Genomic DNA, 17,975 nt, shown 5'->3' on the forward strand with positions numbered 1-17,975 from the left:
GGTGTTATGGAATATCCCTTTGGTTGGTTTAGGTCAGCTGCCCTGGCGATGTCCCCTCCCCATCACTTGCCCACCCCCAGCCTGCTGGCTCTTGGGGGCTTGGAAGGAGTCCTGATGCTGTGCCAGCACTACGCAGCAATAGACACAACACTGGAGTGATATCAGTGCTGTTCCAGCTACGAGTGCAGAGCACAGCACAGCACTGTGTGGGCTGCTACAGGGAAAGGTGACTCCAGCCCAGACAGACCCAACGCAACCTCCACCCCTTATTCCATAACATTTTTGTCTCACTCAGGTACCACACAGTTTAGTATATAGATGCTCTCATCACCATTGTTCTCTGTCCATTGAAGTATTTATACGTCTGTACTTAGTTTCATTCCATAGGTCTTTTCATAAGATGTTCATAAAAACTGTTGATGGTTTCAGCTTCATCTGTCAAAGTGGTCACTCAGGGCAGGCGAAGTTGGTTTTCTTGACACCGGCACCACTGTTGCACTTGCCCGGTTCCTTGCAAAGTTGACCTGTCGTTGGTTCTGCAGTGTCCTCCTACAACACATAACTTGGATGACAGATTAATTTTCTCCTAGTGTTAAATCTCCTTGAGGCACACACTTGATATCCCCATTCTTTTGCATGACCCACCAGGTATACCCATGTCCTTGGGCAAAGACAATCCCACGAGTGAGTTTGCCTTTTCCCGAGGCAGGAGCAACCCACACCACCTTCCCCATCCACTTCCCCACATGCACTACAGGAACTTGAGCTTCTCCCACAGTGTGTAGGGGTTTTGTTTCAGCAGAACCAGGACAGCTGTCAGATCCCCTGTTGTTAACTAGCCAAGTGGCTTGAGGTAGATTTGTATCCCATTGTTTCCACATCCCAGCACCCAATGCATGTAACATAGTCTTTAACAGTCCATTGTACCTCTCAACCTTCCCAGAGGCTTGTGGGTGATAAGGGATGAGATACACCCACTCAGTGCCATGTCTCTTGGCCCAGGAGGTGACCAAATTGTTTTGAAAGTGACTGCCATTGTCGGACTCAATTCTCTCTGGTGTACCATGACGCCACAGTACTTGTCTTTCCAGGCCCAAGATAGTGTTTCGGGCCGTGGCATGGTTTACTGGATATGTTTCCAGCCACCCAGTAGTTGCTTCTACCATGGTAAGTATGTAACGTTTGCCTTGGTGGGTTTGTGGGAGTGGTCCAATGTAGTCAATCTGCCAGACCTCACCATATCGAAATCCAAGCCATCTCCCCCTATTCCAGGGAGACTTTACCCTCATGGCTCGTTTGATTGCAGCACAGGTCTCACACTCATGGGTAACCTGTGTGATGGCCTCAATGGTCAAGTCCACCCCTCGATCACGAGCTCATATGTATGTGGCATCCCTCCCTAGATGTCCTGATGTTTCATGGGCCCATCAAGCTACAAACAGCTCACCCTTACGTCCCCAGTCCAGGTCTACCTGAGATACTTCAGTTTTCGAAGCTCGATCTACTTCTTTGTTGTTCTGATGTTCTTCGGTGGTACGATTCTTAGGCATGTGAGCATCTACACGACGTACCTTTACATCCAGGTTTTCTACCCGGGCAGCAATATCTTGCCACAGGGTAGCAGCCCAGATAGGTTTACCTCTGCGCTGCCAGTAGCTCTATTTCCATAGCCGCAGCCACCCCCACAGAGCATTTGCCACCATCCATGAGTCAGTGTAGAGATACAGTACTGGCCATTTTTATCTTTCAGCAATTTCTAGGGCTAGTTGTATAGCTTTCACTTCTGCATAATGACTTGACTTGCCTCCCCCTTCCATGGCCTCCACAACTCGTCGTATGGGACTCCACACAGCAGCTTTCCACTTCCGATGGCTCCCTACCACACAGCAGGATTCATCAGTGAACAACACATACTGTTTTCTGTCTTCTGGCAACTCATTGTATGGTGGTGCCTCTTCAGCACGAGTTACTTCTTCTGTCGGTGCTCCGAAATCCCTGCCCTCTGGCCAGTCCATAATCTCTTCCAGGATTCCCGGGCGGTTGGGTTTCCCCATTTGAGCCCACTGTGTAATTAACGCTACCCATTTACTCCACGTAGCATCGGTTGCATGATGTGTAGTGGGGATTTTCTCTTTGAACATCCAATGTAACACAGGTAGCCGTGGGGCCAAGAGAAGTTGTGCTTCTGTACCAACAACTTCTGAAGCGGCTCTAATCCCCTCATATGCTGTTAATATTTCCTTTTCAGTTGGGGTGTAATTGGCTTCTGATCCTCGATAGCCCCGGCTCCAGAACCCCAGAGGTCGGCCTCGAGTTTCTCCTGGGGTCTTCTGCCAGAGGCTCCAGGTGAGCCCATGCTCCCCAGCTGCAGTGTACAGTATGTTTTGCACAGCTGGTCCAGTACGGACAGGCCCAAGGGCTACTGCACGAGCTATTTCTTGTTTGAGTTGTTCAAAGGCCTGTTGTTGCTCGGGGCCCCACTCAAAAGAGTTCCTCTTTCGAGTCACTCGATATAGAGGACTCACAAGCTGACTATAGCCTGGCACATGCATTCTCCAAAATCCCACAAGGCCTAGGAAAGCTTGTGTTTCTTTTTTGCTAGTTGGCGGAGACATAACCGTTACTTTGTTGATCACATCCGTCGGAATGTGGCAACATCCATCCTGCCATTTTACCCCCAGGAACTGGATTTCCTGTGCAGGTCCCTTGACCTTATTCCGTTTAATGGCAAATCCAGCTTTCAGGAGAATTTGAATTATTTTCTTCCCTTTCCCAAAAACTTCTTCTGCTGTGTTACCCCATACGATGATATCATCGATATACTGCAGGTGTTCAGGAGCGTTCCCCTGTTCCAGTGTCGTCTGGATCAGTCCATGGCAGATGGTAGGGCTATGTTTCCACCCCTGGGGCAGTCGATTCCAAGTATACTGAATGCCCCTCCAAGTGAAAGCAAACTGTGGCCTGCATGCTGCCAGAGGGATGGAGAAAAATGCATTAACGATATCGATTGTAGCATACCACTTGGCTGCCTTGGACTCTAGTTCGTACTGGAGTTCTATCATGTCTGGTACTGCAGCACTCAGTGATGGCGTGACTTCATTCAGGCCCCGATAGTCCACCATTAGCCTCCACTCGCCATTAGACTTTCGCACTGGCTATATGGGACTGTTAAAAGGTGAATGAGTCTTGCTGATCACTCCTTGGCTCTCCAGATGATGAACTAACTCATGGATGGGAATCAGGGAGTCTCGGTTGGTGCAATATTGCCTTCAGGGTCAGGAGGAATACTAGCCCTTCTACTGCCTCTGGGGGACTGCCCAACAGAAACTGGGGCAGCAATCCTCCTAGGGGCCCCTTTTCTTGCTGCTGTATCTTTCCGCAGCTCACGTACCCGAGCAGCTAGGGCTGATGTCGGTTCACCGTCCCACTTCCTCATATCTTCCCCGTGGTCATGTAAATAAAACCACAAGGTACCCCACGGTGGGCGTCCCGGATTCTCCCTTGCTTGAGCAGGAGAATGCTGGCACTTGATGGCTGAAAGATTCTTCCATCTAGGTGAGGAGGAAGTTATGTGTTCTTCTAACCGTTGGGACAGTTTCTCCACAGCTGAAATGCAGGCCCATACTGGGGCAGAGTGATTTTCTTCATATTTTTGAAGCTGGTTGGACACATTATCCACAGTTGGCCCCATCCCCTCCTCCCAATCCATTGCTGCCAGTGTGCTGGCACGTGATGAGGGTGCAGCCCATACAAACTTCCGCCACATGGATGCTGTGCATTCGACTTCATCGGGGTCTTTAGGTGTCTGGGCATTGTTCAAATCACTATAAATCATCTCGAGCACAGCTAATTCCCATAGGTTCTGGAGACCTTTATCCATAGTGGTCCACTTGCCTACTTGATATACAGTATTTTCCTTGTGGGGATACCTTTCTTTCACAGCTGCTTGGAGTCGCCTCCAGAGGCTGAGAACTTGTGCCTCTCTCCCAATTACTCTATCAATGAGCCTTTCTCTAGAGAGGGATCCCAGCTGCTTGGCTTCATTGCCTTCTAGTTGTGTGGGCTGCTGCAGGGAAAGGTGACTCCATCCCAGACAGACCCAACACAGAATAGTGTCTGCCCTCAGCAAGTACGCTGATGACACAAAGCTGGGAGGAGTGGCTGACACGCCAGAAGGCTGTGCTGCCATTCAGCAAGACCTGGACAGGCTAGAGAGATGGGTAGGAAGAAGCCAAATGAGATTTAACAAGAGCAAGTGTAGAGTCTTGCACCTGGGAAGGAACAACCCGAAGTATCAGTACAGGCTGGGGGATGACCTGCTGGAGAGGAGCTCTGAGGAGAAGGACCTGCGGGGTTGTCCTGGTTTCAGTTAGAACAGAATTAATTTTCTTCCTAGTAGCTGGTGGAATGCTGTGTTTTGGCTTAGGATGAGAAGAGTGCTGATAACACCCCGATGTTTTAATTGTTGCAGAGCAGTGCTTATACCAAGCCAAGGACATCTCAGCCTTTTGCTCTGTCCTGCCAACAGGCAGGCTGGGGGTGCAGCAAGAGCTGGGAGGGGACAGACCCAGGACAGGTGACCCAAACTAGCCAAAGGGGTATTCCGTACCATCTGACGTCATGCTAAACAATATATAGGGGTGGCTAGCCGGGGGGAGGGGGCCGGACTGCTCGGGGTTAGGCTGGGCATCGGTCAGCGGGTGGTGAGCAATTGCATTGTGCATCACTTGTTTGTACATATTATTATTACTTTCCTATTATCACCATTGTATCATTATTATTATTATTGTTATTATTATTTTGTTATTATTATTTTCCTGTCTTATTAAACTGTCTTTATCTCAACTCACGGGCTTCACTTTCCATTTCTCTCCCCCGTCCCAGAGAGGGAGGGGGGAGGGTGAGCGAAGGGCTGTGTGGTGTTTAGCTGCCGGCCGGGTTAAACCACGACAGGGGTCCTGGTGGACGACAGGTTGACCATGAGCCAGCACTGTGCCCTGGTGGCCAAGAGGGCCAATGGGATCCTGGCATGCATTAAAAGGAGCATGGCCAGCAGGTCGAGGGAGGTGATCCTCCCCCTCTACTCTGCCCTGGTCAGGCCTCGCCTGGAGTACTGTGTCCACTTCTGGGCTCCCCGGTACAAGAAAGACAGGGATCTCCTGGAAAGAGTCCAGCGGAAGGCCACAAAGATGATACGGGGCCTGGAGCATCTTCCTTATGAGGAAAGGCTGAGAGACCTGGGTCTGTTCAGCCCAGAGAAAAGAAGACGGGGGGGTGATCTCCTCAGTGTATATAAATACCTGAGGTGTGGGGGACAGAGGGATTTGGCCAACCTCTTTTCAGTGGTTTGCAGGGACAGGACAAGGAGTAATCGTCAAAAAACTGAGCACAGGAAGTTCTGCACTGACATGTGAAAGAATTTCTTCACGGTGAGGGTGACGGATCATTGGAACAGGCTGCCCAGGGAGGTTGTGGAGTCTCCTTCTCTGGAGATATTCAAGGCCTGTCTGGACGCCTACCTGGACAGCCTGGTCTAGGGAACCTGCTTTGGCAGGGGGGTTGGACCCGATGATCTTTCGAGGTCCCTTCCAAACTCTTCAGTTCTGTGATTCTGTGAAACATGGAAACAAACCAGAATTGTACACCAAATAATGAGGGATGATACTTCTTGGGTATTTTCACAACCTTGGGAAAAACTTACTTTCTATATACCTAATTTTACATGGATAAAGCAACTCTTTATTGCAGTCATTATAATTATCACGTTAGGATTATTAATATGTTGTATGTTGTAGTGTTTCATGTGGATGTATAAGCAAAATGGAAACTCATGTAAGGAACAGAAAAAGCACAAGTTGAGGAAGAACATTAAAAATGGCAAGTACTTCACCAAGACCCTCAAAGGGAATGGTGTTATATACCAAAAAAAAAAAAAAATGCTTAGGAAAAAGAAAAGGGGGGACTTGAGACAGGGAGCAAAGGAAAGCATGTCGATTTTCCAGGTTTTAGCTGACACAGGGAGTATGCTGTATATCAACCACAAGGACAGGACTGAGGTAGGGAGTATGCTGTATATCAATCACAAGGACAGGACTGAGGCAGGGAGTACGAGGATGGGATGACCCTAAAAGATAAGGGAAGAAAAGACTTCATACGCACAGATAATAGAACCAGCAAGAACTGGCTTGGACTGATGGAGTCTGTAAATGAGAGGAATAGTCAAAATTTTAGCAGCGAGGAAGAGTTCTGGTCTTCATCAAAAGACCACCAGAGTACACTGGATGACCACCCAAGGACTCTAGTGTGCATGCGAATAGGGGCGGGAACCTATGATAATGATTCTTCGGATACCTAATGTGAATATGCAAGAGACTTCTTATTTGACATTTGACAGTGTCAAATGCTTTGCACAAGTCCAGGTAGATGATATGAGTAGTACTGGTAAATGATGTCACTGTTTCCATTGTTCCCTTCACACAGAAAATATGTTCTATTCTCTTACTGATATAGGCACTAATCTTGCAAATTTTTGTTCCGCATTTACCGGGATCTATTCACCTATAGAGAAGCCCAAGAGTTTTAAATGAACTTCACATCACAAAGTCAGCCCTGACTTTATCTCAGATTCCCATCCACAATAACAAGCTTCTTTACCTAGTGGGTATTCTTTGATGCCAAATACATGAGATGTCCCAGTCAGGATGATTAAGGTCTGCTATTGCACACAGAGCCCTGACACTACCAAGGAAAATATGGAACAATTTCAGGTGGCCAAAATTCCACCCAAGTTCCAGTGGGTGTGTAGGGAACAGACTATTCACAGCACCTATTTTAGACTTCTGAATGACTCTGCCCAGAAGGCAAAGGCAGGGACAGGAAGATTGATGAAACTCCCTGTGTAGGAGAAGATCAGGTTCAAGACCAGCTAAGGAACCTGAAGGTGCACAAGTCCATGGGACCTGATGAGATACATCTGTGGGTTCTGAGGGAACTGGCGGATGTAGTTACCATACAGGTACTTACCATGCCTGTCCTCAACATAAAATCCAGTGTGGAACAGCCAAGTGTTTCCGTCACATCTAAAGCCTGTTGGACTTTGCCCAGATTTTCAATAAAACATCTGTTGGACTGGAAATTACCAAAAAAAACACAAAGCAAACAGTGGTGGAGACAGTTATACCTAATTATTTTATGTCCTGGTTTCAGTTAGAACAGAATTAATTTTCTTCCTAGTAGCTGGTAGAATGCTATGTTTTGGCTTAGGATGAGAAGAGTGCTGATAACACCCCGATGTTTTAATTGTTGCAGAGCAGTGCTTACACCAATCCAAGGACATCTCAGCTTCTTGCTCTGTCCTGCCAACGGGCAGGCTGGGGGTGCAGCAAGAGCTGGGAGGGGACAGACCCAGGACAGGTGACCCAAACTAGCCAAAGGGGTATTCCATACCATCTGACGTCATGCTAAACAATATATAGGGGTGGCTAGCCGGGGGGAGGGGGCCGGACTGCTCGGGGTTAGGCTGGGCATCGGTCAGCGGGTGGTGAGCAATTGCATTGTGCATCACTTGTTTGTACACATTATTAGTAGTAGTACTATTATCATCATTGTTATTGTTATTATTATAATTGTTATTATTATTATTGTTAGTATTATTTTCCTGTCTTATTAAACTGTCTTTATCTCAACTCACAGGCTTCACTTTCCATTTCTCTCCCCCGTCCCAGAGAGGGAGGGGGGAGGGTGAGCGAAGGGCTGTGTGGTGTTTAGCTGCCGGCCGGGTTAAACCACGACAGATGTTTTGGCGCCCAACGTGGGGCCCGAAAGGTTGAGATAACGGCAGATCTGACCAGAGTGTGTTAAACTAAAATTGGTATAAGTATTAGACCTGCTTATTAGTTACTTGTCATAATGCTGATTGCTTTAATTTCAACTCTGCTGTGCCTGTTTTCCAAATTGAGTATTATAGCACATTATTTTCCATATGTGCTCTCTGTCATGTTGTTTATCCTCTCCAGGCGCTGGTTTAAGATCGTTATGGTACTGTGTGTTGTAACAGTGGCTTATGAGACAATGAAATTTCTGGTCATGACTCTATCTTGGTATTTGTATTCAGCACTGTCGTCGACTCTATACTTTGGAAACCGTATCTCGGAAACTATTAGCAATTATACCTGTTGCCTTTTTTCATCAGGGAGTCAATCTGTGGAGGGGAAAGGGGAAGATATTTTTTCTTACTCGATCACTCTCCCTTTCTCCTTCACCACCCTCTTACCCTCCGAGCTTGCTACAATATCTCTCCAAGATATTGAATATCCTTGGGATACTCAGACCAGCATGTTCTTATTGTTATGCCTCCTGAATGTGCTTCAGGTTTTGCTTAAAGTTAAACAACTACTTAGGAATCTTATCCAGACATCTGCCTGGAGGCAGTATAGTTGTGAGTGGCAGGGAGTATGGGAGGATATGGGCAGGCATCTAGAGCAGTGGGCACCTCCAGTGTTTTGGAAATTCACCCCTGAACAACTGCAAAATCCTAAAAAACTGGGAGAATTCTTGAAAAAAATGTGTCATGACTCTGGCAGTTCCAAAGTGACACAAATCACTGTAACGTGCTGGGGCCGTTATTAAACTGTCTTTATCTCAACTCACGGGCTTCACTTTCCATTTCTCTCCCCCATCCCAGAGAGGGAGGGGGGAGGGTGAGCGAACGGCTGTGTGGTGTTTAGCTGCCAGCCGGGTTAAACCACGACACAATGGTTCTAGCATGCCTGTCAGGCAGCTGCTGGCTCCTGGAAGGACAGGGTTTCTACCCTCTGCTTGCAACTAGCCTCATGGCCTGGTTTCTAGGTTCCACCTCGGCTTGTTCTAGTCTAATCTGGAATGGGATTTCCCTTTCCTCTGTTCTGGAGGCAATACAGGATGTGACTGCGGCCAGAAGGTAGCTGTGGAAGTTCATTCCTTGGCATAGCAATGAGCTAGCCATTTTCCTAAAGAACTGCCAACATCTGGAGTCAGGATGATGGGGTACCTCTTCAACTAAATTATTTAGAAACACTTTTTCCCCAATAGAATTCTGTGTATCATTGGTATTTCTCATTAGAAAAAATATTAAATTAATTAATTAATAGTTCTCCATTATGTTAGATATGGAACTGTTTACATAAAAAAAACTGAGCTCAACTCAGTGCAAGAAGTAAACACAGAGGGCCAAATTCAGATCTGACTTACTGAGTATGATCAGCTTGCATTGCAACCATTTAACTCAGAATGTCTAATGTAAATGTACACATGAATTTTATTTTACTTGCACCATTTTTAGCCAGATAAAATACTATTGACTTTAATAGAAATAAACCAACTTTATGTTAGTGTGACGATGATCAGACCCTGTCCTCAGATAATCAGTATTGGAAGTAGGAGTTTTAGATAAAAATCTCCTGAATTTCTTTCACCACAGTAGAACAAAAAAACAAAAGTGATTTTGGCATATGCTCTCCAAACAGAAATTCAGTCCTAGTTCCAAACAAGTAAGTTGACAAACTACATTACTCTCAAATAAATCTAGTCAAAAGTGAACATTTTACCTTAAGGAAAAAGATGGAGAGAATAAGTTATTTCCTTTAGGAGATCAAAACATGTTGTGGAAAACAAGAAAATAAACTTAAATGACTTAAAATCTTTAATAATATTGTGCCCACAAAAGATAGTTCACAAACATGTAAATCATTTTATCTATAAATAACTCAGGCCATGAATACACAGTGGTGATTCCGCAGTATGATCTATTATATGTATTAGCAATTATTAGATTTTTCAAACTACAGACCAGAAGAGCATATGATTCTTGATTATAAAACCGTAATAGCTGATGTCACGTGCTACTTTATAAACAGCAGTATCAAATACAGGATGGTTCCATATAGCATATTTCCAAAGACTGGCATGCTTAAGAAGAGGGTAGTCTAGAAAGTGCAGACCAACCATGGCAAAGAGATCCTTGACAGGAAGCAAGTAAATTTTGAAAATAAACATGTAAACAAAAAAAGTCTATTATTAGCAATGCCCCTGTCTAATCGTGAATAAACAAAATATAAAAATAACTATTTCCCCAAAAGAGTTTACAATAAAAAAAAAAAAGAAAAAAAAAAGATAGGGATGGGTAAAATGAGTGAAAAAATTCCCAAAGTTCTCCTTTGGGAAAAGGTAGGGCATATGAAAAGAGAGAACAATTTCTACCCTCATCTACATGTCTTGTATAAAACACTCCCTTCAGAATCACCAACTACTTCAGAATCACTCAACTACCCCTCCAAAAAATACAGAGCCACAGACAAGATTATGCATCCACCAGTGACTACAAGCGATAATTCTAGTGAACTAAATTAATTATAGAATGGTTATTGTGGTGGTTTTACTCCACGGGGCAGCCGAGCTCCACTACAGCTGCTCTCTCACTCCCCCCTGCCACAAAGGGAAAGGGGGAGAAAATACAATGAAAAGGGCTCAAGGGTTGAGATAAGGACAGGAAGATCACTCAACAATTATTGCGAAGGGCAAAAAAAGACTCAGAGTAAGGAGATTAATAAAATTTATTGCTTATTTCTAACAATGTAGAGAAACAGAGAAAACAAGCTAAAACCACTTTCCCCCATCCATCCTCTTCCACCTCCTCCCCCGAGAATCACAGGGGAACAGGGAATGGGGATTGCAGTCAATCTATAGCACTTTGTCTCCGCCTGTCTTTCATGGTCACTCTCTTCCCCTGTGATCACATGGGTCCCTCCCATGTGATGCAGTCCTTTCCGAACTGCTCCAGCATGGTGAGACATGGGGTTAGAAATTAGAGGACAATTGATTAAGAATGGATATGTAGACAACACTCATTGCTTAATATGTGCTATGTTTGTGATGTACTGTGCTTGTGCTGTTGTACTGGGTCTGGCTGGAATGTTAATTTTCCCGGCAGCAGCCCATTCAGTGCCGTACTCTGTACTTGTAGCTGGAACAGCAGTGTTATCACACCAGTGTTGTGTCTACTGCTGAGCAGCAGTGGCACAGCATTGGGCCTTTCTCTAACCCTCCTAGGGGGTGGGCAAAAAGTGAGGAGAGAAACATCACTAGGGCAGCTGACCTAAACCAATCAAAGGGATATTCCATACCATGTGGTGTCACACTCAGCAATAAAAGGTGGAAACAGGAAGAAGAGGGGAGGGGTGGGCTCTCGTTGAGAAGACGTCGGTCCTCCTCTCGAACACCGGCTGCGTGCGTTGAGGCCTTGCTTCAAGGACGTGGTCAATCATCGCTCATTTGTGGGAAGTAGAGAGTAATTTCTTTCCTCTGCACTTCCATATAGCTTTCATTTATTTTGTTTGTTTGTTTTCCTCCCTTTTTCCCCTTTCCCTTTTATTTCCCCTTAGTTAAATTGTTTAGTTCATGGTAGTCTTTATTTAATTATTATAATTATTTCCCTTTAATTAAATTATCCTTATCTCAACCCGTGAGTTGTTCTTTGCTTTACTTCTCCCCCTCCTCATCTAAAGGAGGGGGAGTGAGAGAGCGGTTGTGGGGTTTAGCTGCCCAGCACGGTAAAACCACCACAGCTGTGCTTGCAGAAGACAGGATGTATGTACTTGCAAGGCCTCAAGATAACAGGAGACCCTGGGACCCCAAGAATCGCATCAAACCAACCTTATGGTTTAAATTGTGACCAAGGGCTCAGAAAGCATATGCAAGGAGACAAAGTGAAAAGTTCAACTCTGATGAAGACGTCTTACTTCATCCTGATGACCACCCAGATGACCACCAGAGAGTACTATGCAAGCGCAGAAGGCCTGATAAGATAATTAGCATACGAAGCGGGGCTAGATGGGGCTAGGAAATTAATATACATAGATGTGTTATGAAACTTAATGCATATGTAATATTTTGGGGGATAAAAGAGAACGTGAGTGAGCGAATTGTTGCATATGCCTTTGAGAGTTATCCCACATGCGCCTGGGACCGAAATAAACCACATACCTACTTTATAACTCATTTGCTTTTGAGTTGTAGAGTTATTCCGTGAATCATTTTGGTGAGCCAGGCAGAACACTCTCTGCCTGCCCACAGGACTGGCCGTGCTGAAGAGTGTGCACTGGGCACAGCTCCCTGGAGGAACTCCGCTCCTTGGCTGCTCACTGCAGGGGCAGACAACGACCTGCTGGACTGCGGAGAAGCGGTATGTGTTTCATTTAGAGAAGGGGCCCCATATTGGGTAGCTGGTAAATCACGCAGAGATGTCTAGCGTACAGCACAGAGACAGAGGGAGGAGGGTACCCTGTACGGTTAAGGAGTATAAGGTAAATTTGAGGTTACCATTCCATCTCAGTATTGGGGGCCAAGACGGACCTGCTAATGATTGTATAAGGAACAGGAGAAGGGTAAACGGGCCTCTGACAATTGCAATCAGGTGACTTGGATAACACTTGCAGCTGCTGAAAAGATGCCAACTGAAGGGTAAGAATTAGTGCATGCCTAAGATAAAAGTGTGAATGAGAAGTGCTAGAGGCCTCTTTGCGTGATTGTATGCTTGTGTTGTGGATCTGCGTGAGAACCTAGTAACAGAGTAACGAAAATCAATAGAAGAAGTTGTAAAATGGGAAATACTCAAGGAGGTATTTTGAAAAAGAGTCCCTTAGGCTGTGTCCTTGCTCATTGGAAAGACATTGTTGGGACTGGAGGTACAGAAAGTAAGAAAACCCTTATCAAATACTGTGATCAGTGGTGGCTACTATATAAGTGGGGTTAAGTGGCCCCTCAGAGGCACAATAGACTATAATACCCTTTTACAATTGATGCTGTTCTTAAGAAGGGAAGGAAAATGGGACGAAGTGTCATATGCAGATATGTTTTTCACTCTCTGGAATCATCCGGAATGGCAAAGGAACTGTGGAATGGTACCACCATAGAAACCTATGGTACTTGCGCTTGAACAAGGAAATAATAGGGAACGTGGGGGTAGACTGAGATGCTGTTGTTCAGCATGTAGCATTGGGCAGAGGTGTACTAAAGTAGAAAAAGTTCATCAACTCTCAGAGCAGGATCCAATAGATCTGTTTAAGCTTACTCCTCAACTCCAGGAACAGGATGCAGACTCTGATGGAGTACCCATCCCCCTTGATAGTCCTGTGTCCTCCCGTACTAGAAAGAAATCCACCCCGATGCCACTGCAGGCGCCTCTGTGAGAGGCAGTAGTGCCCGATGGTGGGACAGTGTTGATCAAAATACCTTTTTCCACCACTGATTTGGGAGAATGGAAGAGGGTTGCAAAGGATTACCAGAATGATCCTATAAGTATAGCTAAACATTTTCAATTCATTGTGAAACAGCATAACCCCGAATGGAAGGACATACAACTATTATTGGAATATATGACTGAAACAGAGAAGCAACTAATTTTGAAAAATGCAGGGGAATTGACTGAGGACCATTATAAGATCACTGGAGGAGATATTAAGGAATATTTTCCTCTCCAGGATCCAAAATGGAACCCAAATAGAACTGCAGAAATGGAAAGATTACAGGCATATCAGGAATGGGTCTCAAAGGGAATGGAGAAAGCCATTCCCAAGGCCATAAATTGGTCTGCATTATATAGAGTTAAACAAGGTCCCTCCGAGTCCCCATCTGAATTCCTGGATCGATTGAGGGATGTGATGTATCATAATACCTCACTGGACCCTGGGTCAGAGGTAGGAATACAGCAGCTAGTCTCCTTGTTTTGGGGCCAGTCTACAGGGGACATTAGACGTAAGCTTCAGAAAAAAAAAGCCACACAGAGAGCAGGAATTTGGAAGTGTTACTGGATGAGGCTGTGGTGGTTTTACTCAGGTGGGCAGCCGAGCTCCACCACAACCACGCTCTCACTTCCCCTCTCCTCAAAGAGGAAGGGGGAGAAAATACAACACAGAGAACTCGAGGTTTGAGATGAGAAAGGTTTAATTAAAGGGAAAGGGAATGGGGAGGAAAAACAGAAACAAAAGAAAAAATCAGTCCGCGCGGAAGCACAGAGAGAGGAAAAATTATTCTCTACTTCCCATCAGCGAGCGGTGTTCGGCCACGTCCTGGGAAGCAGGGCCTCAAAACGCGTAGTGGTTGTTCAGGAGGAACAGCCCCCTCCCCCACGAGAGCCCCCCCTTTTATTGCTGAGTGTGACATCAGGTGTTATGGAATATCCCTTTGGTTGGTTTAGGTCAGCTGCCCCAGCAATGTCCCCTCCCCATCACTTGCCCACCCCCAGCCTGCTGGCTCTTGGGGGCTTGGAAGGAGTCCTGATGCTGTGCCAGCACTACGCAGCAATAGACGGGGTGGTGCAGACTGTGGATCTATAATTACACATCGCTTGTAAAACCGCTGTATGTGCTCATTGCAAACGGGAACAGGGACCTCCAATGGACAAAGGAGGCCACACGAGCTTAGGACCAACTAAAGAAGGCTCTCATGTCATCTCCAGCTCTGGGACTTCCAGATGCAAATAAACTATTCTTCCTTTTCTCCCATGAGAAACAGGGGATTGCCCTGGGAATACTAGCACGGGACCTGGGCCCATATTGAAGGGCAGTTGCTTATTTTTCTAAGCAGCTGGATGCCACCACCAAGGGATGGCCTGAATGCCTCAGAGCTGTTGCAGCAGTGGTACTAAATATCCAGGAAGCATGCAAGTTCACCTTGGGCCAGAAAATAACTGTGCTAGTGTCTCACACAGTGTCCACAGTGCTGGAAGTGAAAGGCAGTCAGTGGCTTTCCCCACAAAGGTTCCTGAAATACCAAGCTATCATGGTAAAGGAAGATGATGTAGAAATAGTGGTAACTAACATTGTCAACCCAACTTCTTTCCTCAGCAGAAACCAAGTGGAGCCAGTACATCACGACTGCCTGGAGACCATCGAAGCTAGCTACTCCAGCCACCCAGATCTGAAGGACACTCCTTTTGATGATGTGGAAACATGGTTCATTGATGGGAGCAGCTACGTCATCAGCGGAAAACGACATGCTGGGTATGCATTTACCACTTGCAAAGAGGTAATAGAATCTGGAGATTTGCCAACAGATACCTCTGCACAAAAGGCTGAGGTAATTGCTCTGACCCGTGCCTTAGAAATGGCAAAAGGAAAGAAAATAAATATCTATACGGACTCAAGATATGCATTTGGGGTTGTACATGCACACGGAGCTATCTGGAAAGAAAGAGGACTGTTGAACTTGCAAAGGAAAAACATCAAATATGCAAAAGAAATACTACGATTATTGGAAGCAGTTCATCTGCCTGAAAAGGTAGAAATCATGCATATTAAGGCACACCAGAAGGTGAGCTCAGAATTGGAGGAAGGAAACGATCTGGCGGACAGAGAGGCAAAAGAAGCAGCAAAAGGTGAGGTAGCAACTGAGGAAGCCCTGATTCCAGACGGGCAGATTCTCCTTGAAGATCACAGAATCACAGAATCACAGAATTTCTAGGTTGGAAGAGACCTCAAGATCATCGAGTCCAACCTCTGACCTAACGCTAACAGGCCCCACTAAACCATATCCCTAAGCTCTACATCTAAACGTCTTTTAAAGACCTCCAGGGATGGTGACTCCACCACTTCCCTGGGCAGCCTGTTCCAATGTCTAACAACCCTTTCGGTAAAGAAGTTCTTCCTAACATCCAACCTAAAACTCCCCTGGTGCAACTTAAGCCCATTCCCCCTCGTCCTGTCACCAGGCACGTGGGAGAACAGACCAACCCCCACCTCTCTACAGCCTCCTTTGAGGTACCTGTAGAGAGCGATAAGGTCGCCCCTGAGCCTCCTCTTCTCCAGGCTGAACAAGCCCAGCTCCCTCAGCCGCTCCTCGTAGGACTTGTTCTCCAGGCCCCTCACCAGCTTCGTCGCCCTTCTCTGGACCCGCTCAAGCACCTCGATGTCCTTCTTGTAGAGGTCCCCTAGGGGCAGCAGCTTCTGGACTCTTCTCACAGAGGCCACCCCTGCAGCCCCCTGCTACCAAAACCTTGCCACCTAATCCCACTACAGTTTTCTGTAAATGTGTGTATACATATGTACACACATACATATTTTGTGCAAAAGCATAGTTTGCTTACTTTTATGTTTTAGAACTATTCTTATACAAAAATTTCGTGGGGTGTATTTAGTTTGTGGGATGTTTGTTTTTCACAGGAAAGTCTGGCTTCAGGAATGTTTTTTAACCACTCAAAAATTTTTAACATAAACTCAAAGATGTGAAAGTGTAATGATAACTATGAATCATGAATTCTGGTGAAGGAAAAAAATCTAATGGAAAAAAGGGAAAAAAAAAAAAAGTAATAATGTTCAAAAATCAAAGGAAAAAATGCTGCCATTTTACCTTCTCAGAATTAAAAGGAACCAGAGGCTACTTCTTGAATTTCTGTCAAAAGGCTATTTTATTTATTTGATTTTTTTTGATAGTTCAAAATATATTTGATAACTACTAGAAGCTTAAACCCATATCAAATAAAACTTTTAAAAAAATCTAAAAATCTGTGGAAAATCTGTAATATTCCATGAACACTTTATCAAGGAAATCAACTACAAATTTGGAGCTTTAAAGAAGAGAAAAGGAATTAAGAGTATTGTTTGTTTCATTGATGTCCAGAGAAACAAACATAGAAGTCAAAATGTGCAAATTACGTGTAAAATTTGTATTTTAGGAAAGCAAAATACAAAAACTATGTTTGTAATTTGACCATATTTACAGTTATGCTTTATCTTTTTTGTTCTTTTGTCTTTTACTTTGAAGAACAATTTCAAGACCTTTAAATATAAATAGGAGTGAGTCATGTTTTTAGACATTTTAAATAAAAATTATCCTGGCTAACTAAAGAGTGTGACTCTCAAAGCAGAATGATAGCTATTTATATTACATATTGAGAGTCCACATATACTGCAATTCAAGTCAATGGAAAAAGCCATTGCAGTATCCAGAGTGTATCTTTGTATGACCATTTTACTGGTGTTGTAAGCATATAAGGTAGAATTCTTCCCCATAGTTTAGCAGTTCTCACAAATAGCAAACAGAAGTCTAAAGTATGTCAGTAACCCAAATACCAGACATATATTAAAAACAAAAACCAAATCCTCGCCGACACACTAGTGCTTCTCATTCCTTAAGTTTTCACTGCAGAAACTTTGGTTCTGGCAACTTGTGCAGTTTGAGCGATGGAAAGGACATGAGAGGAAACCTCAAGTAACAGGAGGGTAGTGGTGAGGTGTAGAAAGAGATCCTCCCAGCTCTGTACAGAAATGCATTGGAAGGAACAGGTTAACACACAGCTCACACGCTACAATATTAAAATTTAGATGTTGCCTACAGAGAATCATGAGTACTAAATGAAGACATATAAATATGGAAAAAAAAAATAACACAAGTGAAGGTTTAATATTGGGATCACCGTCCCAGTTGGTATCTCTCCCTGAGCTACTCTGGGGCTGTCGGGGGGGTGCCAGGGTGTGGCGGATGCACCACTTCACCCTGCGCACAGGGGCAGGCTCCGTCTCCTAGGCTATAATGTCTCATAAGGGGTCAGGTCAGAGGGTTAAAAGGAGTGTCGGGAGGATCGGGGTTGGGGGGTGCTACGTCGTAGCAGCTTGGAGGCTGGGCCAGGAGGATGGGTGCTAGGCATGGGTCGTTTCCCGCCCCCCGTGCAACGTCGCTCCCGCTCTGCGCGGCGCAGCTCAGAGCAGCGCCCTCCGGGCTGGGGGAGGGGGAGCAGGGTGGGGAAGAGGGGCTCTGCAGCCGTTCCAATTGCACTTGAATAAAGGAGAACTTTTCTTTTGGGAGGGAGCGAAATCTTTTAATACCTTGCTAAATAAAAGATGAGGCATATAGAAAACCGTATTAAATTACCCTGATTAACAATTAAGCCACGAACAGGGAAGCTTTGGAAGATCTCTATAGTCACGGTTGGGGGGTATTCATGC

General features: G+C 45.2%; 1 long non-coding RNA gene across 1 annotated transcript in view; it reads right to left on the bottom strand.

Annotated features, from left to right (window-relative positions):
* LOC311426453 overlaps positions 1 to 17,975 on the bottom strand; it is a 385,986-nt gene that overhangs the window by 2,336 nt on the left and 365,675 nt on the right. The window lies entirely within an intron of this gene.

This window comes from Aythya ferina (genome assembly GCF_964211825.1).
Source record: "Aythya ferina genome assembly, chromosome: W".
Lineage (NCBI taxonomy): Eukaryota > Metazoa > Chordata > Aves > Anseriformes > Anatidae > Aythya > Aythya ferina.